Source organism: Dipodomys merriami, unplaced genomic scaffold (assembly GCF_024711535.1).
Source record: "Dipodomys merriami isolate MVZ:Mamm:240054 unplaced genomic scaffold, mDipMer1.0.p SCAF_1143, whole genome shotgun sequence".
In the NCBI taxonomy this organism is placed as follows: Eukaryota; Metazoa; Chordata; class Mammalia; order Rodentia; family Heteromyidae; genus Dipodomys; species Dipodomys merriami.
The window spans coordinates 32,166-59,884 of record NW_027202431.1 but is presented as its reverse complement, the minus strand read 5'-3'; the positions used below and the strand labels follow the sequence as shown (position 1 = coordinate 59,884).

Here is a 27,719-nt window from a genome sequence, read left to right as displayed (position 1 = left end):
AAAGTGACTCCATTTAGGGTATCATCTCTTATTCTTTTCCATGGTTTTCCATGGTCAGGACTGACTTTGTCCTGGCCATTGTCTCAACATCCATTGCTGGGATAGCTTGTCCCGGTTGGCATTTACGGTTTGGACTCAAGGCCTGGGCACTGTCCCTGAGTCCTTCTGTTCCAGGCTAATGCTCTACTACTTAGAGTCACAATGCCACTTTCAGCCTTTGGCTGGATAGTCCTGGTTCTGTGCTGATTAGTAGGGAGATGGAGTTTTAGAAGGATTTTTTTTGTGCCCAAGATGGCTTTGAACTTTCTTACAAAAGCTCTTTTTATTTCCAGCTAAAGCAACAAGGAGATCAATGAGATGGAGGTTACCTATAACTTGTTAACAATTGACTAACAATTACTTGTCAGAGATTTTTAAAAGAAAGCCCAGTAGATGCTTTTAACCTGAGACTGATTGGCACTCTAAGTACAGCCCACTGCCTCTGGGTAGCCTGTTTAAAGTGGCTTATAGACAACATTTAACCTATAACAAATGTACAGGCCTTTTCTTGGGCTACAGCAGCATAGCCTGTTTAACACCCTGGTTTATAAAAGCATTTTCTGTCTGGCAGAGGAATGCCTACCTATGTAGGCCTTTAGACAGATCTCAATAGGAACATAATCTCAGCTTTACAAGCTTTTCAACAGATGAATTTAACCAGCTCAAAAGTTACTGCCAATTAGGACTTTGAGCAGATACAGGGGTTTTGGGATTTACATTCTACAATCTTAGCTTTTACTACCCACTATCACAGATCTCTGGAAAGTTTTGCCCAGTTACACCAACATGGGTGATAGGAATGTTTAAAAACTTATCTTTCCATGACTTTCTGGCTTGATCAATTTTTTGGAAGACAAAGCTCAAGTAACTCAGGACCTGATACCACTTTTGTCATCCAAACATTTGTTTGTAATTGCCTCTGAATGTTTTAACATTGTCAGGGTCCCTGGAGTGCCTTTCTTATGTTGGGATAAATACATCTTTGGCACTTTCCTTGGTCAGTCGCCGGACTTGAACTCAGGGTTTGAGTACTGTCCCTCAGCTCTCCAGCTCAGGACTAGCACTTGGCCACTTTAAACTCCAAAACAACTCAGCTTTGAGCACTCTGTTGGCAGATTAGAGATGACAATCTCACAGGGACTTTAGTCTGCCTGTGCCTGGACTGGCTTCGAACGACAGATCAATGAGTTGTTTTTTTTTTTTTTACAAACAGTCACTTTGAAAAGACCCCAGACCCCAGAATACGTTCATCCATTGAGCTCTTTAAGAAAAACCACTGCCCCTTCCCCTACATAGCTAAGAGAGCAAGCAGGACGCAGGCAAGTCATTAACCACTGAGTCACCGCCTGCAGACCTCAGCATGACTCTAACACATGCCCTAAAACCAGGCATTCCTGAAAAATAGCCGACCCTCCCGTCCCTTCCTGTAAAACTTAGCTATAATGGCAGGGTAGGTCAGGAGGTAATAAATCACTTGTCAAAATTAGGGAACGAACAGTTTCGGTGCATGACGACCAGCACAGACTTGCCGGGGCAAGTACCGACACGTCAGCTTTCCCCCAACCCCACCTGCCCCATCTGGCCAGCTTAACCTGACCAATCCCCACCCTGAGCGTAATTTGAAATTAACCAATCAATACTCTGTAACCAAGCATCTTGCTTCTGTAACCTTGCTTCTGCTGTCCATAAAAAGAGGGTGCTTTCAAGCACTCGGCGCGCAAGTCTCCCGATAGACTATGTCGCCCCGGGTACCCGTGTAACCGGTTCTCAGACATTCAACCCGAACCTTGTGGATCTCGAGGTTGAGTGCACCTGGGAGCCGAGGGCTTGCCCAAATAAACCTCTTGCTGATTGCATCCGCACAAGTGGTCTCGTTGTTCCTTGGGGAAGGGTCTCTTCTGATTGAAGGACACCCCACGCCGGGGGTCTTTCATCTGGGGGCTCGTCCGGGATAGAGACCCCCACCCAGGGACCACCGACCCATTTTCGGGAGGTAAGCTGGCCAGCGTCTCTGTGTTGTCTGTGTGTTGTCTGTGTACTGTCTAAAGTCAATCTGTGTGTGCGCTTGCGAATCTGGTGAGTTCGGCCGTTCTCGTCTGCATCTGGCGGACCCGTGGAGGAGCTGACGAGCTCATACTCCCGACCGCAGCCCCCAGGAGACGTCCTGGAGGTGTCCGGGGCCTGAAACAGTGGCCCATCCGGGGTCTGAAACAGTGACCCATCCGGGGCCTGAAACAGTGGCCCATCCGGGGTCTGAAACAGTGACCCATCCGGGGCCTGAAACAGTGGCCCATCCGGGGTCTGAAACAGTGACCCATCTGCTTTCTGGAACTCAGTCCTCTTTAGACGCGTGATTTCTCTGGGAGACTCTCAAAACAGTCTCCGCCTGGTTTTTGCCTTTGGCTTATTGTCAAAACAGCGTAGTGAAAAAGTAGCGTGACCAGTATAATTGTGATGTTTGTTGTAGAATTTTGGTTGCTCGCACTGCTCTTGCCTTTGTGGTTTGTTTTCCTGTTGATCTGCTGTCTTTGCCTTCGTTGTGGAAACTTTGGGAGAGTGTGCTACTGTGAATAGTTTTGTAACATTCCTCAAAACCACACAGGTCTCTGCCAGGTTTTGCTTTCGGTTTACTAGCAACAGCGCGCAGCGAAGCTAAGTGTTGCCTGTATTGTATTGTTGTTCTTGTGTTCGTTAATAGTTTTAAAATGGGACAAACTGTCGCGACACCACTTAACCTTACTTTACAGAACTGGAGGGATGTGCAAACATCAGCTCACAATCTTTCAGTAGAAGTTAAAAAAAAAAAAAAAAAGAAAATGGATAACTTTTTGTTCATCAGAATGGCCCACTTTCAACTGTGGCTGGCCACGTGAAGGAACCTTTAACCTAACCATTGCCTTACAGATCAAGGCCAAAGTTATGGACCCGGGACCACACGGACACCCAGACCAGGTCCCTTATATTGTTACTTGGGAAGCTCTTATTCTAGAACCTCCCCCGTGGATGAAACCCTTCTTATCTACCCCGGCCCCCCAAATCCCTACCCCCTTAACCCTTCCATCTGCCCCTCAGCTCTCTCCCCCACTCCTTCCCTCTCCAATTTCCCAACCTCAGCTTTCTCTCCTTCCCGGGAGTTTAGCCATGGTCGGCCACTCCCATCTGAAGTCGCTTTTTCTGTTTGGCGCCTGTCTGTTTTTGTGTTTCTGTTTAGTGTTAATTGTTTCTGTTGTCTGTTTTGTTGTCCTTAAAGGGATGGGGCAGCAACTAACAACCCCCTTAAGTCTGACTATAGATCACTGGAAGTCACAGCCTGAGCCGAGATTGTCAGGTTTTGGGAACTTGCTTGTTTGTCAATTATGAAATTGCCACTGACCATCTGCAGGTGGCCTCAGTTAGATCTCAGCCTCGGGCCTTGGCTCAGGGGGGTCTGAGCGTGGGGGAGAACCTGTCAGTCTGAGGGAACGGCCGCTAGGGACTTCCTTCCCTTGCCCTAAGATGACTGGGAATTCGCCTCTGCCTTGGAAGACCCCCGGGTCAACGTCTGCAGGACTCTAAGAGAAAAATCCTCCGGAGGTGAGTAGGGGGGTTGAGTCCCCTGGTAAGTGAATGGTGGTGAGATGTCGCCCTATTCACTGAGACTTGATTCTGTCTTTGTGGCCACATGTTTGTCTTGTTAACTTTAGTGTGTTTGTTTTATGGGGTAGGAAAGTTCTGGGTGAGTGTGGCAGGCTCACCCAGCAGACTCTGGATTCAGCTTGCTGAGTGGGAACAGCACAGAGTTCCGGTAGGGATAAACTGGGGCCCATTAGTCCCCAACTCAGCCTTCAGTTCTTGTCTAGTTCTGTTTTTAGAATTGGTACCAGTTTTAAATGTGGATCCTTGGTTTTTGTGTTTATCTGTGTTTTTGTTATTTATTTATTTAAACATCTCTGAGGGAATAAAAGTTCCAGCTGGGCCTAGTCACAGACCTGCTATGCCCACCCTCCCCACGAGGCATGAAGGGTTACTGGGCTAGTTTGGTTCCCTTCAAGCCTCAGGCTGCACCTTCTCCCAGTGGAGGCTGCTGGAGGACAGGTGAGGGCGTAGAAGGCTGTGTACCTGGATTGGACTTTTCAGCTAGTTCTGTCTAAAATTGGGTTAAAAAAAAAATCAGGCCAGTTTAGTCTTAGGTGACTCCCTCCCTCAGCCCTCCTCCAACTCAGAAGAGATTCATAAGCCTTGCTAACAAGCAAGCTCTGTGAAAATGAAGCACAACAAAGGTACCTAGTTCTAAAAGAAATACTGTCTTAAATTTTTTTGTTTAAAACCTTTAGAAAGTGTACGTACAACTGATTTTGATTTTTGCGTGCTTTAAGATCTGTGTGTTTTGTGTGTGTCTGTGAACGTGTTCAAAGATAAAAAAAAAATTGTCAGCATGCTGTAACAATTGGGTGATTTAAATTTAAATTTCAAAAGGTTATGAGGTTTGGACATTACCAAAATTTTTAAAAATCTTCACATTGTTTTAAATGGCTTTTTAAAAGGTTCTTTAACTTGCAAATTAGAAAATCTGGTATTTTAAAAACTAATATTTTAAAATGCATAAGTCTGTTTATACTGTAATCAAGTTATCTGGCTTAACAAAAATGCATTGGCTGTTTGGGGTCTAATTCCCTTGGCTAAAATTTGGGGATAAAAATTAGAAATTTAAATGTAAAGGTTAGTTTAACACTGTCAAAGATGTTACCTGTTCTATCTAAAACTGTATTTCATTTGAGAACCAAGAGAAGAGACGGGGAAAAACTTAGAAACCAACAGAAGACCTATCTTTAGGGGTGAAGGGTGAACAAGCAGAAGTGCAGTTCAGCTGGTCATGCAGTGGGACAGGCCCTGGGAGGAGTCCAAGCATGATGAGGCAAACTGGCACAAACGCAGTTCATCTAACCCTAAAGAGTCAGATTGGGTGTGTGCCTGCCTATTCCATAGGAGGGGCCAAGTGGCCCATCATTGTTCTGTCTCTTTTCCCTGCAGATAGGCACTGAAAACATGATGGTTAAAATGAATGATGTGATGATCTGATTAGTATTACTAAAACTTTCCCTTGGATGTGTTAACATTAAAATTAGGAAGGCCTTAAAAAGAGGGTAAAAAGTTATTTGTATAATGTGGCTTACTTTCAATTATGTTCTGCAATTAGGATGTTTTTAAAAAGTTATAAAGATGTTAAATCTAGCTTTGTGGTATAGTAAAGGTGACTGTAATTCTTGCATTAAGGAAAATTGTCATTTGAGTTTAAAAATCTTAATGTGTGTCTGTTTTAAAACAAGCAGCCAAGAGACAATGAGTGACACTTGGCCTCAAGATTTCAAGGGATCTTTTCAAAATGCAAATAAAAACTAAAGTATAAAATATTAAAGGTGATTAATAAGAGGTTTAAAAAAATAGGGAATGGATTTTTGGATATAAAGTTTAAATGTAAAATCATTCTTGACATTGGCCTCAATGTGCAAAAAAAAAAAAAAAAGGAAAAAAGAAAAAATTAGGATTATCAAAATAATTGCTATTCTAGTTTGCTCTTCTAGGTTTTTTAAGTTTCCAGCAAGCCCAAAGCAAAGCACAGAGGATTCTTACAAGTTGTCAGATGTAACTTTGACTCTTAATAAGTTTCAGGTAAGAGCATGCTTAAAAGCTACTTCTATGTTGACCACCTTGTTGCTTTTAATTGGAGTAAAATGGCCTTTTGTAAGACTCATTGATCTGCAAACCGGTTCAAAGCCAGCCCGGGCACAAAAAGGTCCCTGTGAGACTGTCACCTCTACTCAGCCAGCAGAGTGCTGAAAGAGCAAGCAGAAATGCTTTGGGACTCACAGTGGCAGAGTACTAGCCCTGGACTGAAGAGTTAAGGGACAGCATTCAAGCCCCGAGTCTGGGACTCAAAGTGGCAGAGTGCTAGCCTTGAGCTGTAGAGCTGAGAGACAGTGCTCAGGCCCTGAGTTCAAGTCCAGCAACCAGCTAAGGAAAATGCCAATGAGGCATTTATCCCAATGTAGAGAAGACACTCCTGGGACAAAAAGCAATGGTGGAGCATCCAGAGGCAGTAAGCCACTGCTTGGATGGCAGAAATGTCAGATCCTAGAGTCATTTGTGCGTGGCCCTTCAAAACTGATCAGAGCCGGGAGGTCATAGGAAGATAGTTTGGAAGCATGCCTAATGTTCATGACTACCTTGTAAGGGACAGGAACTTGCCAGTCCTCTGTGATAGTAAAAAGCTAATGTTATAAAATGTGGGGGGTAGTTTAAATCTTAACCCCTTTATGTGCCAAAAGCTCTAATTGGCAGTAATATTGAGCTGACACCAGTTACATGAAATTCATCTTCTCAGGAAAAAGTTTGTAAACCTGAGAGTGTGTTTCTATTGATATCTGTCTAAAGGCCTGCAAAGGTAACTCAGGCATTGTGTTAGGGTTACTAAAGATCACATTCCTAAGTCATCCAGAAAGATGCTTTTACAAACCAGAGTGCTAAACAAGCTATACTGCTATAGCTGGAAAAAAGGTCTGTGCAGTTGTCAAAAGTTAAATATTGTTCTTAATGACTTCTAACCCTGATGGCCTCTTTGTAAAATAGGCTAAGGTTATAGGCTCCTGGCTAGGTAAGATCAACGCCCCTAAAGTCAGCTTGAAGAAGTTACAGAAGATGGACCTTCGCCCTTCTACCCCCATTTTAAGATCAAGAGTCCAGAGTCAGTTTTTGAAAAATGAGGCGAAATAGATAAAATAATTTTTAATAAGGGCATAAAAAATAGTGTTAACTGCCTTCTGTGTCTATTTACAAAAATATCTGGTTAGTAAAAAGTTGTGATTTTGGTAAATTGTCCTGAGCTATTGTTTAAAAGATCTTAAAAACCAGCAGGATCAAAGCCTGCCAAGCCTAGGCAATGTATCTTTAACCAGTCTGTGTAGGAATTTACAGCCCAGCATGAGGTGTGACAACAGTCCCTTGGAGCCACTGAGAGACCCTGCTGTTCCGGTTGCTGCTGCTGCTGCCTGACGGCCTGACAGTCACTTGGAGGAACTCCTGCTTGATTCCATCACCTAAGTCTGCTTCATGGTTGACTGCTGCTAAATCTAAGATCTTGTGGGACATTCTTTTGGGTGATATCCAGAAACCCTCTCTTCCCACAGTGGATATTGGGGACAAGGATATCACTGGCTTGCTTGTCTTAGGCACTCCAGTGCATAGTAACTGGAAATCCACTCTATGTTCACAGCCTAGTTTGACTCTAATATGGTAATAACCTGAGTGTGTTATCAATAGAGGTAATACTCTTAGCCTTAAAATCTAGCAAGCTTCTGCATCACGGTGGTGCCTTAAGGCTGTTCTAAGATAAAGGTTCCGCAAGCCAAAGGAAAATTGGGCAGTTTTAAACTACAGCCACAAAGATGGTCAAGAGATTGTAAAGAAAGAGGGTGGTAATGAAAGCCTTGGGAAAGGAATTGTAAAGAAAGAAGGAAGGGGGCCTATGTGTAGCCTTAAAGGAAGAATGTTGTTTTTATGCTAACAAAACAGGAGTGGTAATCAGGACCGCCTATCGGTCGTGCAGGCCCTAGTATTAACCCAACAATATCATCAACTTAAATTAACGGAGGAATCTCCAGTTGAATGAAGGATTTCATTCAGGCAAAAAGAAAATGGGGGAATGAAAAGACCCCAGACCCCAGAATACGTTCATCCATTGAGCTCTTTAAGAAAAACCACTGCCCCTTCCCCTACATAGCTAAGAGAGCAAGCAGGACGCAGGCAAGTCATTAACCACTGAGTCACCGCCTGCAGACCTCAGCATGACTCTAACACATGCCCTAAAACCAGGCATTCCTGAAAAATAGCCGACCCTCCCGTCCCTTCCTGTAAAACTTAGCTATAATGGCAGGGTAGGTCAGGAGGTAATAAATCACTTGTCAAAATTAGGGAACGAACAGTTTCGGTGCATGACGACCAGCACAGACTTGCCGGGGCAAGTACCGACACGTCAGCTTTCCCCCAACCCCACCTGCCCCATCTGGCCAGCTTAACCTGACCAATCCCCACCCTGAGCGTAATTTGAAATTAACCAATCAATACTCTGTAACCAAGCATCTTGCTTCTGTAACCTTGCTTCTGCTGTCCATAAAAAGAGGGTGCTTTCAAGCACTCGGCGCGCAAGTCTCCCGATAGACTATGTCGCCCCGGGTACCCGTGTAACCGGTTCTCAGACATTCAACCCGAACCTTGTGGATTTCGAGGTTGAGTGCACCTGGGAGCCGAGGGCTTGCCCAAATAAACCTCTTGCTGATTGCATCCGCACAAGTGGTCTCGTTGTTCCTTGGGGAAGGGTCTCTTCTGATTGAAGGACACCCCACGCCGGGGGTCTTTCAACTTTTACTCCAATTAAAAGCAACAAAGATGGTCATTGGAAGTAGTTTTATAAGCATGGTTTTACTTATTAAATTACATTTGACAAACGTGTCCTATCTTTTACTGTGGGCCTTCCGGCAACTGTTACAAAAAACTTTAGGGGCAAACCTGAATAATCCTATTTTTTTTTTTTTTACTTTGAAATAAACCTTTAGGAAAATTTTATCTTTTAAACTTGTCTGGGAGGTCAGCCACTCCCCACAACTTCTCAAATTTTTACAAGGGGGATGTCATTTTAAATCCTTTTTGTGAAGTTATGTTAATTTGCATTTAAATGCATCATTGAAACACTGGGCTGTATATTCTTTGCCTGTAGGCTGTCCTGTGGGCAGTGAATAGAAAGAGTGGCCATATTTTTTTTCTGCAGTCTGAGTTACATTTAGGAATTTACCTCCAATTGTAAAATAGTATAGAAATCAATTTCTATCCTTTGCTCATACACCCTGTATGGTCTAACTTCTGGCGATTAACATTTACAGAACCAAATATCTAATGTGGCTTGTGTTTTACCCTTAATTAACAGGCTTTTGGTCATGTAAGATGAAGCAAGGCCAGAGTCTGAGAGAGACTGTGGCATCTCCCAGCATGTATGGACTGTTGCACCTCCTGTTGGTAACCTGCAATATTTCTACATATACTGGTTAGAGACCTGGTTTACATTGTCTTTTGCAGGCTGGTGCCACTGGTTTAGGCAGCTGTGCCTGGGCATAGTCACTCTGCTCCCTTGATCTTAATTGAAGTTGATCGGCACACAGGGGAGAAAACAGAGAATGAAACCCTTAGCTTTAGTTTACTAGCCATGGTCAGTGTACAATAGTTAACTCTTAGCATAGATGGACATAGGAATGACATAATTCACAGCCAACTTAGTTACCAATTTCATTTACTTTGTAAAGGACATTGTCTTTTTTAAGTCCTTTTCCAAGGTCTTTTAAAACTGCCTGTTTTTTCTTTGGCTTAGTCAGGTCACAAAGTTTTAAAGCAATTTAGATTAATTCACAGCTTCCATTGACAAAGATTTTTAGTAGGCAGAGTAACCTTGAAACCATAATCACTTACATATAGTCAAATAAGACACAGACAGACATGTTTGTGCACAGATTATAGAGCATGCTTAGATTTTAAAATAGACTTTTAAAGTTTTGAAATTTTAGTGGAACTACTTTTCTAATTATGAAGGAACCATGTGGTCAGTTTAAAATACAAAACTTTGCCAACAAGAAACCAAATGAACAGGAGGCAATAGGAACATACACTTGGCCTAGCATAATGGCACCACAGGACAGGGGAGGGGGAAGGGGTAGTACCAAGCTGAAGTACCAAGATGCCAATTTGGCACATCCACCACTTGCTCAGTGCTAGAGAGAAGATTAATACACTTTTGGTAATATCCAAACTTGTTGGCCTTTATTTCGGTGAGTTTAGACTTAAACTCACCCATTTTCTATCTAATGAGTAGAAACAAGCAATTACTGGTTACATTCTTCCAGGGCTTAACCAACGCGTTTAGCATATGAAATACTTGTGAAAGAGGTTACAAGCAGGTAATTTTGGCAAGAGGGAGAGTTTAAGGGGAGGGGGAGAGAGAGAGAGAGAGGTACTTGCTCAAGCACTCTCAGAAGTGGAGTTTTAAATCTGGGCCAAATTTAACTGATGGGGAACCAACAGCCCTCCAAGGCCAGGTGGCCTTAATGTAAAGAAATTTAGTGTCCTTCCCATGGTAAGTGACCTGAAGCCATTTGCCTACAGTAGAGTGTCCTCTACAGTGCAGGTTGGCTCCTGAATAGGTGGTGGCCCCACCAGTGGAGACTGTCCTTATGTTGGTCCAAGGTGGGTCCTTGGGCCATGGTAGGCCCCTAGTGGCTAATTCTAGCACTTGGCCAAGTTTTTGGTCAGATGGTGAGGGTGGGGCTCAGTTAGCCCAGAAAGGCTCAGGTGGCCTTACCACTGATATTGGAATCAGAAACCCCGACCTCGGACAAACTTGTCACTTACCCTGGAGTGGGAATTAATTAGTGGGGCTGGATGGGCTGGTAGAGCGCTCAGTCAGGAGGAAGTTACCTTGATGGTCCTCTGGTGACTGGAGTGAAGGATCTCAGAATAGGTCCCAGGGAAGCTGGTTGAACTCCCTTCTGAGGTGCAGGGGGAGCAAATGCACTGGGGAACCTATCCCAGTATGGAGCCACCAATGAAAGAGGATCAGACACATCCATCCTATGGGACCATGCAGAGGCAGGCAGGCAAAGGAGAAAGATTACAAGGTTTATTAGAGGAGCCATATTTCCCCCAAGAGGGAGCACATGACCTCCATCACCATCCTGGTAGCAGAAGTATCTGAGAGAAAAGGAAGTGAGGTAGATAGGAGTTCTGGTGGGTCTGGGTGGAGAGAGGGAGAGGCCAGTTGTATGGAGGGAACTCCAGAAATGGGAGGGGGCCCAGATGTGGGTGGAGCTGAGGACCAAAGGTGAGCAATCTACAAACTGCAGTTCAAAGCCAGTCCAGGCAGAGAAAGATTATCATCTCTAACTAGCCAGCAGAGTGCCAAAAAAGTGGGCAGAGTTGCTTTGGAGTCCGAAGTGGCAAAGCGCAATCCTTGTACTGGAGAGCTGAAAAACAGCACTCAGGCACTAAGTTCAAGTCCAGTGACCAAGGGAAATGTCAAGGTTGCATTTACCCTAACATAGAAAGAGGCACTGCTGGGACTTTGGCAATAATGTTTGGCTCTTCTAAAATTGATCAGAGCTGGAGGTCATGGCAAGCTAGTTTATAAGCATGCATAACTGGGCAAAAACTTGTCAACCATTTGTAATAGTTGGCTGTAAAAGGCTGAGTTTGTGAAATGTGGGGAATAGCTTAAATCCAAACTGCTCTGTATGTGCTTAAGACCCTAATTGGCAGTAAATTCTGGGCTGACACTAACCAAATAAATTTGTTTAAGAATAAAATATGAAATTGTTAGGACCAGATCGAAAGTAAACAGATAGGGTATTAATTAGAACAAGGAAGGAGAAAATTCAAATTTAACTGAGACAAATAAGTCCCAGGTAAGCAGAGAAACATTGGTATAAACACCAAAATAAAACAAAATTGTGGTCTGATAATTACTAAAAAGATCATTTATATCAGGATTTAGACCAAATGTTAAATTTTCAAAGATAAGGGCTTAAGTAGAGAGTTAAGCACCAGGAGCTACACTAAACATCTGTATGCCAAAGGATGGGCTGTCCCACCTAGGCTATTTGAGGAGCTAAACAATGCTTTCGCCCATTTGGGGAGGTAATGTTTTCCTAGAATTTCAAGGTAAGACTTGTCCCACCTCCAGGCCTTGAAGCTGGGTACAATGCCCCCATCTCCAGCCTAGATACCAGGATGTCTACAGGCAGTTGTTTGGACTCAACCACCCTATTTGCCTTAATGCAATTTGTAATCACTAACTGTTAGTTCTGCTTTTATAACTTGTTTGTCAATTACAAAACTGCCACTGAACACCTACAAGTGGAACTTCTTATGGATCTTACCTTTAAACATCCTAGACTATTTAAATCTTTTACAAACCAAAGTACTAAACAGGCTATGCTGCTATAGCCCCCCCCCCCAACAGGGTCCATACAGCTATTAAAAGTTAAAAAATTATGTCTAAACTCTAGTTTGGAATAAAATGTAATTAGTAAAAAGTTGTCACCTTGACAAACTACCCCACACCATATTATAAAAGCCAGTGTACAACCAGAAAAATATTAGGGGAGTTTACTAAAGTTAGTCCCTAGGAAAACTTCTTTAATCAACCTGTGTAGACTAATGCCAACTGTTTACACACCCATAAAACATTTAAGCTTCAATTATAAAAAAAAAAAAAAACGAAAAAGGGGAATCCCCAAGGGAAACTTTTGCCTTCACCTTATTTAAATTTTTAAAATTTCACTCAAAGTGATCCTTTCACTAAAGCTGAAAAGCATTTTATCCCTCTAGCACCACCTCACTATCTATTCCCATATGGTTTAAAAAATTTAATCAATGAAGACTAAGAGTAATGCCCCATAAGGGAAAACAGTGTTTCTATCATTCCAGATGGATCCACTGGCAACATCTGGGTCCCTTTTTGACTCATCCGACCTCCAGAGAAGCAAAAACAACACAACACAACCCTGAGGAAGAAGATCTAGTACGCAGCTTCGCAGACCTAAGCTTTAAGTCCCGAGGAAGCCATCATCCTTATCTTAAGAAAACCAGCTTGACCCCACCAACATGGGGTCAGAATAAGGTGTTGACACAAGACCGAAGCCACCCTGGTCAGTACAAAAACCCCTAGAATACCTGAATATCTGTTTTGGCCGTGATTGCACTGCTTGTGAATACATCTGCAGTGAACATGCATATTGGGCCTATGTCCCTCACCCACCATTGTTAAAATTAGTGGATTAGCTAGACCAAGGTCCGGTGGCGTATACAAATGACAGCACGTATTTTCCGCCACCATGGGATCATGCAGACCCTACTCATCCAGGTGAGGAAGGAATACCTTATATTATTTCCTTAGGATTTGAGTCTTTACCACTGTGTTTAGGGACATCACCTTGCTTACCAACCAGAAGACAGGTATGGGCATACATCTTGCCTGATGATAAGATCAACAATCATATGGGGCTATTCAGAACAAGTTCCTTAAATTTTATTGGTCAGGATCATTCTTATACAAATAAGACTGGGCAACCACCTAACCTAGTATGCCAGGACATTAATTATTGAATTGGGTTTATGTTTCTATTCAGTGGTCTCAGTGTCAAAACCCTAGAGGAAAGATTATACAGCATAATGATAACATCTCATTTATAGATTGAGGTCCTCATGGATGTTTCATTGCCAATTATTCTGAAAAGCATGTTGGTGATTGGTATACTAATAATTCTTCTGACGGTGACGTCTATACAATGGAGTTATAAATCATGTAGAACCCATTGGCTTGCTCACCTGACATGATGGAGGCCTTGTGCCTCGTAGGCCACATATAAATTTCAGGGGACACTTAGGGCCTGAGCAGTGGCATTTATAAAACTTGCCACCCAATTTTATACAACTCAGAATTGGGTTGGTCACTTTACTAGGGCCCATGAGGCAAATTATACATTTTACAGGAACCATTCTTCTACTGTACAGGGTTGTATTAAACTTTCCTATGTACTAGCCCACAGGGACAGTGTCAATCAATGAGAACCCACGCAGCCAGGACTCTTTACATGCTTAAATCATACTATTTCTTTTAATATGCCTTCTCAGTCTCTCTTGATATTAAGATCTCGCTTAGGGGTCTGGGTGCCTGTTAACCTCACCCGACCTTGGCAGGAGAGCCCCACTGTTGGTTTGTTGAAAGGAGTCTTCCAGCAACTGCTGAAGAGAACTAGGAGATTCCTGGGTCTGAGTGTAGCTGTGATCCTTGAAATGATTGCTATCACCATGACTGCTGCGACTGCTGGAGTGGCCCTGCATTCCTCCATCCAAACCAAGGACTTTGTAGAGAAGTGGCTGGACTGTCACCAGCTATGGACTCATCAGCACAATATTAAACAGGACATTGATTCCCGTCTGAACACACTGCAACACAGGGTGCAGTGGATGGGAGACTAGATAATTGATCTGCAGAAACAGCTAACCTTCAAGTGTGATTAGAGCTCAATAAACTGTGCATCACTCCTACTTGATTCAACACTTCTAACATTACTTGGCAGGGACTTCACTAACACCTGCCAGTCTTGCAAGGAAATTTGACTTGGGACATCCACTAGTTACAGCAGGAAGTCATTGAGACTTTCTTGGCACAACTCCCTGGGGTGGGATATGAAGGTCTGGCTGAGGGAATTGCATCTGTGCTAAACCAATTGGACCCTCGTACCTGGTGGCACAGTTTTAAACATAGTGTTTCTACAGATCGATTGCATTATGTCTTGTCAAGATATTGCTGTCTACATTCCAAAATAGTTTCTGCAAATCCCTCCTGCAAAGGATCTCTTGCTTACAGTTGTACTTAAAAAACAAAAAAGGGGGGAGATGTCAGAGGCATTGACTGGCATAACCCCATTTGTTGCTGTTTCCACAGTGGGATCTGGGGACACGATGTGTGGTATAGGCAAGAAGGGACTACACCATGTGGGTATAGACAAAATTTATTGAAACATCACATGCTTATATACAGCACACAAGCAGGAGAAGTAAATCTTCAGTCAGGGGCAGAGAGTTAAACAGTTTTATGGGAGCACAGGCAATGAGAGTTTAAACAGAAAAAGCTAATCCTTGTCAACAAATGTGGAGCAGTTCCACTAATCAAGGTTGTAAAAGTAGGTAAAGCACAGGTGATTACACATAGGGGGAGTCTCCAGGCATTGTTCTACGTGGTTAAGTAGATGAAGCAGGAATGGTACTTTGAGCAAACCATTACCTGAGTCTTGCACCGGGGGCAGAACCTTTGCCCAGCATGGAGGAAGGGGTGTCCCTTCCTCCCCGAGAAGAATTGGAAGTGGTCCTGTGGCTCAGGTGGTAGGGCACTTGCTTTCAGCTGAAAAGCTGAGGGACAGCGCCCAGGCCCAGAGTTCAAGCCCCACGACCAACAAAAATAAATAAATTGGAAGGAAAGAATGCATGCCTGCATGCACCCTCAGGGCACACAGGTGCTCAGATGGGGTTTTGTAGGCCTATGCCTCCAACACCCATCTGAACCCCTCTCCTTTTGCTCCAGATCCAGCTCCCAGATCTTAGGCCGATTGGGTGGAAGGGGGTTGTGTCAATCCTGGAGTTTTTCTCCGCCTCTGGCTGTGCCTGAGCAGCTGCAGGAGCCCTGGCCCATGCTGCACGAGGCAGCAACAACTGCTGCAGTCGCTGCTGCAAGTTTGGCCATTTGGCTCCACTCCTGCCTGGTTGCCCTGACACTGGAGGAGTCTCGCTGACTCCTTTGCTGTTTCACACTGCACCTCCAGCCTAGGGATGAGCCCAGGAAGCTCGGCGCTGGAGCCTTTGAGGCCTGAGGTCAGCCACTGGAGGGATTTGGAGGGGCTTCCCTGACTGCAGGGTCTGGCCTGAGGAGCCTGTGCCCCAGCCATGGCTGCTTGCTGCTTCTCACTGTTGCTCAGAAGAAGCGGCGGTGGCGGCGCTGGCCTGTAGCCGGCTTGCTTGCTCCCTCCGAGGCTCTTACAGTAGTGTTACTGGCAGAACAATATCCCAACTGCTCTAGTACTATTTTATTGTATTTTAAAAATAAAAGACTTCATGGGCCCCATAAGTGCTTTATAAAATATGACTGGCAGCCGCTATTTAAATAAATGTGAGAATTCAGGAGGTTTTTTTTTTTTATCTTCCTAAGTGATTTTTTTTGTCTGTCTTGGGACTTGAACTCTGGGCCTGGGTGCTGCTGTCCCTTAGCTCTTCAGCTAAAAGCTAGCACTCTACCACTTGAGCCACAGGAACACTTAGGTTTTTTGGTGGTTTATTGGAGATAAGAGTCTCATGGTCTTTCCTGCACTGGTTGGCTTTGAACCAGATCTCAGCTTCCTGAGTGGCTAGGATTACAGGCAGGAGCCACTTGCGCCCAGCTCTAAGTGATCATTTTAAAGGCTAAGCATGATAGATCACTCCTGTAGTACCATCGACTTGGGAGGCATAGATTGAGAGGACTGCAATCCAAGACCAACCCAGGCAAAAAGTGAGATCTGATCACAATCATCAAGCTGGGCTGATTCCAATAATCTCAGCTAGATGGGAGGCTGGTCCTGGGATGGGAAGAAAACAGGATGCCCTAACTTAAAAACTAAAGTACAAAAAGGCCGTGGTGTGGATTAAGAGTTAAACACCTGCCTAAGCATGAAATCCTTTGTATAAACCCTAGTACTGAGAAAAGGAGGGAGGGAGGAAAGCAGGAAGGGATATAGGGGAGGGAGAGAGATGTTATTTCATTAATTTTACATTTTTCCTAACACCATTCATTTTGAGTTTCTTTTGCTCAAGACTAGCACTCTGCCACTCAAGCCTCAGTACCACTTCCAGCCTTTTCTCTTTATGTGGTACTGAGGAACCAAACCCAGGACTTCATGTATGTGCTAGGCCAGCACTTTATTACTAAGCCACATTCCCAATCCTTCTTTTATTTTGTAAGATGAGGTTTGGTTTTGTGTTCTTCTCTTGGCATGGAACTTAGGCTAGTCTCGACCTAACTTCTGACTCAGCCTCCTAAATTCAGAGATTGCAAACATAGACCACCATGCTCAGCTCAGGATTCCTTTGAGAGAATCATCTTTTCAGAGACAGAGTTATTCTGTCTTCCTTGGATTGGATGGCCTTTTGCTTTTGGCATTGTGTTAATCCCATTTCTTGTCCTGATATATTTCTCCTCTTAGATCAATAGAAAAATTTCAGGTTCCCAACTTGAAGCCTATTGGTGTCATCCAATAATATCACAAAACTTGTGAATACCATTACCTGGCATCATGGGCATGCCAGCCAGCTAAAACTCAGCTATCAGATGGGCTTGGGCTCCAACAATGCAGGCATTTCTCTGCATAATCTGAAAACTGTCATAGATAATGTTGGTTTATCCCATCCTGTTTTCAGCTGCTTGCCATTCTGAGCTTTATATGTTTTTGCATTCTTTTATTTATTTATTTATTTATTTTGAGTCATGGGCCTTGATCTCTGGGCTTGGCTTGGGTGATGTCCCTGAGCTTTTCAACTCAAGGCTAGCACTCTATGACTTGAGCCACAGAGCCACTTCTGGTTTTCTGCTGGTTTATTGGAGATAGGAGTCTCACGGACTTTCCACCCTGGGCTGGCTTTGAACCACGATTCTCAGATCTCAGACTTCTAAGTAGCTAGGATTACAGGTGTGAGCCACCTGTACCCGGCCCTGACTGAATCTTGAAAAGAGAAGACAGGAATAGGTCAAGAGACAGACAGTATCAAAAAGGGGATGGGAGGGATCGAGAGTCCTGACTGAGCAGTGGATCCATATAAAGTCTGATCAGACTTACTCCAAACATGAAGGAACATCTTCAGTCTGGATGTGGGATGCCTATAAACATTGTCAGGGACATGAAATGAGCAGGGCTGGGATGAGGGTTTTAGAGAGCACTGTGGGATGAAGTGTCATTAAAAACTCTCAGCTCTGGGGCTGGGAAGTTGGCTCAGTGGTAGAGCGCTTGCCTTGCATGCCTGAGGCCCTGGGTTCGATTCTTCAGCACCACATAAGCAAAATAGAATAAGCCGGAAGTGGCGCTCTGGCCCAAGTGGTAGAGCACTAGCCTTGAGCTGAAGAGCTGAGGGACAGGGCACAGGCCCAGAGTTCAGGCCCCACAACCGGACCCTCCCCCCCCAAAAAAAAACCCTCTCAGTTCTGACAGCACAGATCAGGTGTATGTCTTGGGAGTCCCCTGTTGTGCCGTGGCAATGCTCTTCCTGTGTATGTCTGCCTAGAGGGGGAGGTGTTTGCTCCTTATTTGTCATTAATTCTAGAGGACAGAGGAGCCCCATGAGTCCAGTAAACAGATGCTTTCTGGCAGCTTCTCACAGTGTTTCCTCCAGGCAGCACCAGGCTCTTTACTTGCTCTGATGAGGCAGCTGCATATGGGTCTGCAGGAATTTCTTGTCAAGAAATTAGAGAGTCATTCATTCATTACTCTAGAACAAAGAATGGCAATGCCTAACTATAGGTTGCTTTGTTATTCCAATGTGTGTGCTACTGGCACTGGCTTGTCTCTTCAGTCTGCACAGGCTCAGGACAATACTATAGTCAGCTCTGACACACCAGCTTACACCCAGTCACTACTCAGAATGTGATGTCAAAGCTACGGTAATAGATGACAAGGCTGTTTAAGTCAGAATAATATCACAGCAGAATGCACTATGATATCTTTTTGCTCCTCTGATTTAACAGCTTCTAAGCTAGTGTTTCCTGGCTTTCTATCCTTGTGGCCTAGTATGAGAGCCATCTAGGTTGATGCAATGCATCAGCCAGGAGAAGGGTGTCTATAGTCAGAGTATGACACAAAAAATAGCATCTGTGGTGGAGGTTAGACTTGGTGTTGGATTATAATTAAGCGCTTGCTGCAAAGCTGGGAACCATGGAAATGGACTGCCATTGTGAAATGGACATGGGATAATTTAGGAGACAACAAGGATCTGAGTAGCTCTCACCTGTAATCCTAGCTACTCAGGATGCTGTGATCTGAGTACTGAGGTTCAGAGACAACCTAGGCACAAATATCAGATAGTTACTTTCTTCCAATTAACTAGCAAAAACTGGAACTAGAGCTGTGGCTGAAGTACTTACTAGCCATAAGAAAAAGAGCTAAGGGTCAGCACTGAGCACATGCTAGCATGAAAAAAATGAGAAAGATTTAAGAAGGGAAATTACAAGAAACTTACTGTGAACAATTAGACCTCTAATTATCTTTCTTTTTATTAGCAAGTATTGGTTGTACAAGGAGGAGGTTGTGAAGTTCCCATACATGTATACAATGTATCACAGTCATACCCCCTCCATAACCTACCCAGTCTTATTTCCAGTTAACACGAAAAAGCCAGAAGCAGTGAGGTAGCTCAAGTGGAAGGGTCCCAGCCTTGAGCAAAAAACTGAAATGACATTACCAGGTCCTGAGTTGAAGCCCTAGTACAAGGACCACCACACCCAACAAAAATAAAACATTCCATGGGAATGAATGTAGATCTTGTAACATACAACTACAGAAAATAGTAATGTCTGGCATTGAGCTTCCTTAAATTATAAATAACATGAGGAAACTGTTAGGTTTTTAAAAAGAGGTAGCCGAGTAAGAACTGCACCAGCACGCACGTGGTATTCAGGTAAGGGGTAGTAGACCTGCTGGGACCAGGCAAGGTTGGCACTCCACGTGGCTGGGAAAGGCCTGGGAATGAGAGAGAGCTGGGAAAAGAGGAAAGAGAGAGAGAAAAGAGCCAGAAAAGAGCAGAGAGAGGGGTAAGAACAGTAGCACTCACGTGGTATTCAGGTTAAGGGGTAGACCTGCTGGGACCAGGCAAGGTTGGCACTCCACGTGGCTGGGAAAGAGAGAGAGAGCAAGAAAAGAGCAGCAAGAGGAAGAGAAGAAGAGCAAGAGCAAGAGCAAGAGCAAGAGAGCGTCTGGGCCTGGGTTAGGCCTTATGTAGGGTATGGGCGGGGAAAGGTGTGGCCACATCAAATTCAGATGTGACCTCAGCGGATGCAGATGTGACCTCTTCCAGGTATCCCAGTTGCCTAGGTAACGCAGGTACTGGGTGGAGACTTTGCTGCGAGGAGGGTGGAGTCTGCTGGCCATCCAGGAGCGGACCTTACATTCCAGCCTTTTAATAATCATGAAATAGGGCGAGGATTCTCTCTGGCTACTTCCTGCTGACAAGGGGCGTCGACAATAGGGGTAAAAGGCTGGAATTTGGTCTCCTCCCAGAGAAGGCAGTGAGCAGCAGCTGTCCCTTGGTGGCGTGAGTCCTTAGATGAAATCTGGAGAAGTCTCATGAGCATTGAGGGGCTGGAAAAAAATACTAGAGAGCAAATAAATGGCAAGGGGAAGGACTTGGGCTGAAAATGTTGTTAGAAATGTCCCTAGTTACTTCTGACATCTGGCGACTAGGTAGAGAAGTCAAGTGACAAAGGCAAGAATATAAATTCCTGTTCAGTTAATAGGTAGACAGGTATAGACACTGGCTGGGTAGGCTTCTTACTTCTACTGACCTCCAGGCTCAGGTTAATTTTGAAAGGGCAGGCACAAAGTAGGTGATGTGACATCATCTCCTCTTACTCCTTTCCACGTTCCCTTGTTCCCCAGACTGGCTGAGTCTAGGTGCTCGTTGGTGGGATGGCTTGTCCCAGTTGGTATTCAAGATTTGAACTCAAGGCCTGGGCACTGTCCCTGAGCACTTCTGCTCAAGGCTAGCACTGAACCACTTTGAGTTATAGTACCACTAGTATTCAAGGAGGTTTGAACTCAAGGCCTGGGCACTGTCCCTGAGCACTTCTGCTCAAGGCTAGCAGGGAACCACTTTGAGTTATAGTACCACTTGCAGAGTTTAGCTGGGAGACAGAGTCTTAGGAATTTTTTAGCCCAAGCTGGCTTTGAACTGAAATCTTTGCCACAAAAGCCCTTTATTATTTCCAATTAAAGCAACAAGGATTTCAAGTAGAATAAGTAGAGCTTACCTGGTTCTTATCAAGAATTGCCAACAAATATTCTGAAATGACAAAACTCATTAGATGTGATGAGAATTTTAGCACAGATATACCCAGTATTTTATTTTATTTTATTTTAATTTTATTTTATTTGAGAACATACTGTACAGAGGGGCGACAATTACATGGGCAGGATAATGCATACATTTCTTACCAAGCATTGCAGCCTCCTCCTTTGTTTACCCTTCACCTCCCTTCCCAGCCTCCCCCCTCCCCCCACCCAATTATACCCCCCTCCCCCCCCACACCGACATTGTAAAGTTGGTTTTGACATGACATTTTATACCCAGTATTTTAGAACCACGTAGTCAGTAGTAGAATACACAACACAAAACAAAAAAGGCAAAACTTAAAACCTAAAATTTCGACAACATTTAGACATCTTTGCTAACAAAGCATATCAGCTGGTTGGGCGTCCATTACCAGGGCCTGTGAAAAGAGCAACTTGTTAGCAAGGCACCTTAGAATAGATGGAGTAGTAAACTTAGTGGAAGGTGAAGGGTCAGATGGGGCCAAATCCTTAAGCCACCACATGGCCAAGATGGCGAATTCAAGATGGCGAATCTCTGAAAGAATGCAAAGAAAGCCTGAATAGATTAAGCCTACATTGGCTAGCGTTTGAGAGGGAACCTAGAGGGGGGGGGGTCCCTGGGACCCAGCCTGCGTCGCACTCTTCAAGACACAGGCCAAAAAGTTATAAAAAAAAAAAAAAGGGTAGAAAGTTGCCCATGAATGGCAGAGAGAGAGCAAAGAGAGCCCGAAAGTAAACAGACTTCTGATCATTTACCATTGCAGTAGCAAAAACTGTGTACTTCTGAGAACGGCATAAAAATGAGGCTCTCTGGCTTTCCAGGGAGCGCAGGAGACATTTCAAAGGGGCTTCACGGCTTGGGCGTGATTCGCAGCACCCGATTAATGAGTAGGAGAGTCAGTCTGGTGAGTGAGGGAGAGCTGACCAGGCAGAAGCGGCGTCCCGACATCCCCCAGAGCCCTCTAGAGAGAGCAACAGAGAACCGTAGAGAGTAGCTCCACTCACCAGAGTAGAGAAGTGGTGTGGACGTGGATGTGAAGGCAGCAATGGTATCAATGCATTGATTCCGCCGCAGACAGACGGGTTTGCAAAAGGCCATCAGAGCAAAAAGGGAAGAACAAAAAAAATGAAAAAAGAAGCAAAAAACAGAGAAATCCCAGCTATCCTGACTATAAGCCTTTATCTGAGTCACGGTACCATTTATGTTAGGTTTCTAAAAAGAGGTAAGCCGAGTAAGAACAGCACCAGCACGCACGTGGTATATAGTAGTAGCCCTGCTGGGACCAGGCAAGGTTGGCACTCCACGTGGCTGGGAAAGGCCTGGGAATGAGAGAGAGCTGGGAAGAGAGGAAAGAGAGAGAGAAAAGAGCCAGAAAAGAGCAGAGAGAGGGGTAAGAACAGTAGCACTCACGTGGTATTCAGGTTAAGGGGTAGACCTGCTGGGACCAGGCAAGGTTGGCACTCCACGTGGCTGGGAAAGAGAGAGAGCAAGAAAAGAGCAAGAGCAAGAGCAAGAGCAGGAGCAGGAGCAGGAGCAGGAGCAGGAGCAGGAGCAGGAGCAGGAGCAGGAGCAGGAGCAGGAGCAGGAGCAGGAGCAGGAGCAAGAGAGCGTCTGGGCCTGGGTTAGGCCTTATGTAGGGTATGGGCGGGGAAAGGTGTGGCCACATCAAATTCAGATGTGACCTCAGTGGATGCAGATGTGACCCCTTCCAGGTATCCTAGTTGCCTAGGTAACGCAGGTACTGGGTGGAGACTTTGCTGCGAGGAGGGTGGAGTCCACTGGCCATCCAGGAGCGGACCTTACAGAAACAAAGGTCCAAAGTCTTTTTGAATAGCATTTTATTTTCTGAGGATAACAGAATAAGAAGACATTGTTATTGTCTGTTCTGTCACATGGTGTTAGATATAAGTATGGGATACTCTGCAGGAAGAACCTCTGTGCAACTTCTGAGGAAACAGAAGTTGGCTGTTCTTTTAAGGGTGAAGGAAATACTTTGTATCTTTTGATGGCTGTGAATCTATGGGAAATCATCAACCTATTAAAAAAACTAGATATAGTTATAGAATTATATCATCTTATAATAAGAAAGGTCATTAAAGGCACTTTAAAACTAAACAAAGAGGGGCTGGGAAGGTGTCTGAATGGTAGAGTGCTTGCCTCACATGCATGAGGCCCTGGGTTCAATTCCTCAGAACCACATAAGCAGAAAAGCAGAAAGTGGTACTGTGGCTCAAGTGGTAGAGCACTAGCCTTGAGCTGAAAAGCTGAGGGACAGCTCCCAGGCCATTTGTTCAGACCCCATGGCCAACAAAATACATACATACATACATACATACATACATACATACATACATACATACTTACATAAACTAAGAATAAGAACTTTAAAAGAGTAAATTAATAGAAATTGAATCTAACTTAAATAGAATCTACAAATTTATACTGTTAAATTCATTGAGTACTTAAACAAATGGGGAAATTCAATTCTTTTTGTTAGATTGTTAACTGAAGAATATAATTTGAGTGAGGGAATTTTGTGTAGATGCCTATTACATATCATCTAATAGAAATGCCATGTAAGCCAGAACACATAAGCCTCCCACAGGACATAGTGCTGTCTGAAAATGAACTCATGGAAAAATGGTACAAAACCTCGTTCAGAAGTCATACTAAAATTTTTCTGTGTATATGCTGATCCTGGGGTTACAACTGAGGACTTGGGTGCTGTCTTTGAGCTAATTTTGCTCAAGACTAGTGCTGTGCCACTTGAGTCACAGCACCACTTCCAGGAGTGTTTTAGTAGTTTTTTGGAGATGAGTCTCATGGACTTTCTTTCATGGGCTGGCTTCAAACATTGGTCCTCAGATCTCCACCTCCTGAGCAGCTAAGGCTATAGGCATGATCCAGCAGTGCTGGGCTCCCAACTGACAATTTTCTCTCAAGAAATATCACTTCACACTGAAATAGTGAATCCAAATAGCTCATAATGGAACAAGGAATAATATTTCCAGAGCAACCTGTAGTGGATCTATTCGCATATACTGTGACAGATACCAAATGTTCCCAAATCAAATCTACCCTAACCATTTTTCTCTCATAGACCCTTCTTAAAGCAATTTCAGCAGGTTTTGTTAGTTTGTTTTGTGCTTATTCTAGGTCTTGAACTCGGGGCCTGAGTACCATATCTATGCTCCTTTTGCTTAATCTTAGCATGCTACCACATGAGCTACAATCCATTTCCTTTCTTTTGGTAGTTTTTTGGAGATAAGACTCACTGATTTTTCCTGCTTACAACCTTCTGAATAGATAGGATTAAAGTTGTGAGCCACTTTCCCCCACCTTCATTGTTTACTTTTGTAGGAGCACATAAAGTACTTCGACCACATTTGTCCATTTGCCCTTCCCCTCAATGCTACCCCCACCAAAAACCTTATAATAGCTTTCTTAATCCCTTGATTAAAGTAAACTAAGCAAAGAGATAATTAAAAATGATATGGTATATCTTAGGTTGCCTTGATCTTAGCAGAATATCACTTCAAGTTAAAAACTGATTAACAAAAATTAAAGAAAAATACCGAGGAGACTCAAAATTGAACAAAGTAAATCCTAATCTTCAAGTTTCAGGTCTCCAAGTAAAAGGAAAGCAGAAACTGTTGTTGGGAGTTCCAGGTAACCAGTGAGGCTTGATAGTCAAAAGTGATGTGTGATCCTGAAGTCTGAGGGGAGTATGAGCAGTACTAATGTATAAGTGTTTAAAATCCCTCACTTCAATGGTTATGCTGGGGTGAAGTTGAGAATGTCCTTGTTCAAGGTTTTGGGTATCATCATATTTATGACTTCATGAAATCCCTTAACATCATGATGCCTCTTCCTGAAAATTCATTGAGCAATCCTAGCTACTCAGAAGGCTGAGATCTGAGCATCATGGTTCAGTTATCTCCAATTAATCACCAAAAAGATGGAAGTGGAGCTGCAGCTCAAGTGGAAAATCACTAACCTTGAGGGGGAAAAAGAGCAAACAAGAACAGATTCTAAGCCCTGAGTTCAAGCCCTAGGAGTGGGGATGGGGGGAGTTTGATTGAGAAGGAAGACAAAAGACAGTCAAAGCCAAGAGTAAAGTAGGTCCTAAGAGTTCAGAGATTACAACCTAGAATGCCTTTAACCAAGGATGCTTGTCTTAGTTGGGTTTTTCTTATTGTGATTTTTTATAGGCAAACAGCATTGAATTGGAGAAAAAAATGGCTTTCTCAACCTAAACAAAATGTCAAAATGAAGAAAAAGCCTATCTTGTGCAAGCCTATAAGGCAGGAGTTACTTGAGGGGAATGAAGAAAGCCTAAAGAAGAGCTCAGCATCCCAGAGAATGGTGTGTCAGACCAGGAAGGCAAAGAGGAGGACCAGGAGCTAGAATCATCATGTGACCTCAATTCTGTGGATATGTGCAGAGTCATGTGTTCACTCACTAACTCTTAGGATTTTGTCATGGCTAGGACACTAAACTTGCTCCTTACTCAAATTTTCCCTTTCATCTGCTTGATCTCAAAACTTCTTAACTTGGGTGGCATTTTTTGTGCTTTTGAAAATTTTATTATTTCTCAAAAACAGCCTTTGAAGTGTTAAAAGGATATCTGGGTGAATAAAGTGGAAATATTCGAGTTTTGTTAAAAAAAATGAATGAACTGAGGCAGTTGGAAGACCATGGGAAGAGGTGTAATAAGAATAGTCTCTTCCGTGGGAAAAGTCCTAGCAGTTTTACCTTCAGCTCCATCTATAAGAAACCATTAACATTCTCTATTAGTAGAGTTATTATTTGTATAATTAAATTTGTAATTGGCACTTGATGATCCAAATATTAAGTACCATGTCCCCTGAGCAAAGTTTAGGTTGTCTGATATAAAGTTGAAGAGCCTACAAGTTTAAATTTTTCTTTAATATAATAAGTAACAGACTATTTTTCAAAATCTACTTGGTATGGCGAACTTGAATTGCTAGGCCTGGTAATACTTTTCATTGTAGGAACAACTAGTTTTTCTACATAGCTCTTACCCTATACCCTGATGCCCTACTCTGCTTTGTTAGCCTTGTCCAATACTTTGGGATGTAGTCCTTTGGTTTATTTTTATCATTCTAAAGCTAGTCTCTATCATCATAGATATGTCAGAATTGGCATGTTGGTATAAATATCTGGGAATAAATCTATTTCTTCCACTGTTCTCCCCACAGATATCTTTAGGTAGAAAAATGTTGTTTCCTGCTCTTTGCCTTAGCACCATCTTCCTAGAAAAAACAGCACCATGAGAGCCAAGTAGAGGAAGCGAATGCGCAGGCTGAAGGGCAAAAGAAGAAAGATGAGGCAGAGGTCTAAGTAAACCAGTCTGTGCACCCATCGAGGCCAGAGGAGCAGGACGAATAAGGAATGCCATAGGCTGGGATGCTGAGATGTTGGACTGCATGCCGCTGTGATTTCCCAGTGGATCCAGAACTTTCATTGCCAAGATCATCTCTGAAAGACACACCTTGCTCATAACCAAGCATCCCCTGATGGTCCTGTGCCCCGGACCTGTGACATTCTGGACTAGTTCTGTTCATAGTTGTGGCCAAGTGTGACACATGTACAATAAACCATCTCTTTTGCTGTTGCAAGAAAAAAAAGGAAACAAAAATGTTGTTTCCTTATTGAAAATTCACCCATTTCAAATATTTTGTGGAAGTTTCTTTTTTGTTTATTGTTTTTTGTTTTTTGGATTTTGTTTTTTGTTTTGTCAGTCATGGGACTTTAATTCTGGGCCTAAGCACCGTCCCTCGTTCTTCAGCTCAAGGTTAGCACTCTACCACTTGAGCCATAGTGCCACTTCTGGTTTTCTGAGTAGTTTATTGAGATAAGAGTCTCAGGGACTTTCCTGCCTGGGCTGGCTTTGAACCATGATCCTCAGATCTCAACCTCTTGAGTAGCTAGGATTGCAGGCTTGAGCCACTGGTATCTGGCTGGAAGATTTTTATATGTGGATTTATGGAGGGGTGTATTTGTTTTCTACTTTTCAAACCATTATTTAATGACCATTCTTTTGGTATTGAGCAATTTTATTATTTTAATTTGGGGCATTGCTTTATTTTGTTTTGTTTTTACACATAATGGTATTTGAAATCAGGGTCTCATACTCACCTTACTTGAACCACTGCTCAAGTCCAGCTCTTTGCTTGTTGAAGATGGAGTTGCAGACTTTTCTGCCTGGCCTGGCTTTGAATCACCATTCTCCAGATCTTAGCCTCCTAATTGAATTTTATGTGTTCAATAGTGTGGAATGTAAGCCAGGCATGGGAAGCTCACAGCTATAATTCTAGCTACTCAGGAGACTGAGGTGTGAAGCCAATCCCAAACATAAAAGTTCACAAGTCTCTCAGCTCTAACAAACTTCTCAGAAAAGGCTAGCAGTGGTGCCATGGCTCGGTGGTAGAATGCTAGCTTTGAGCAGAAGAAGTTCAAGGACAGCACCTAGTCCCGGAGTTCAAGCCTCTGCCTGTTGGGGTGGGGGGCAGAAGAGTGGGTTTCAAACAGTCAAATGGAAACTCTTCTTCCCAACTTTTCATGACCAGTCTTCCCTCTCCTCCTTCATAAAGGCCACAGTATTACACGTTTTCTACCAGAGGCATAGAAACTGGTAATATTAAGTGCTTTTTGTTTTACATTCAATTCACTTTGGAACTTTAAAAAACTTCTATAACTTATAATAAAGATTTATACTACTGAAAATTAACTGATTTTTTGAAAAGCATAGAAAAAAATCTTTGTCAAGGGTCCCAGTGAATACTAAGGAACATTATTGGGAAATTTTTACTTGGTTGCTTGTCTGTTGCATCATTTAAACACATGTGGAATTTGGGGGTTTTCAACATTTTACCACCAAATCTTCAACAAACTACGTTGCCTCATTGGATTTTTCTTCAAAAGTTATAAAATATTTTGACATGTTTTTGGTTTGGTCTTTTGGGGATTTTGGC

The 27,719-nt window shown here is 43.4% G+C and overlaps 1 long non-coding RNA gene across 1 annotated transcript in view; it reads left to right on the top strand.

The window, feature by feature from the left end:
* Positions 1-26,360, top strand: part of LOC138822768 (uncharacterized) — a 52,907-nt gene extending 26,547 nt beyond the window's left edge. The window contains exon 11 of the long non-coding RNA XR_011370617.1: positions 25,944-26,360. This is a non-coding gene — a long non-coding RNA (uncharacterized lncRNA). The remainder of the gene's footprint in view (positions 1-25,943) is intronic.
* The last annotated feature ends 1,359 nt before the right edge of the window (positions 26,361-27,719 follow it).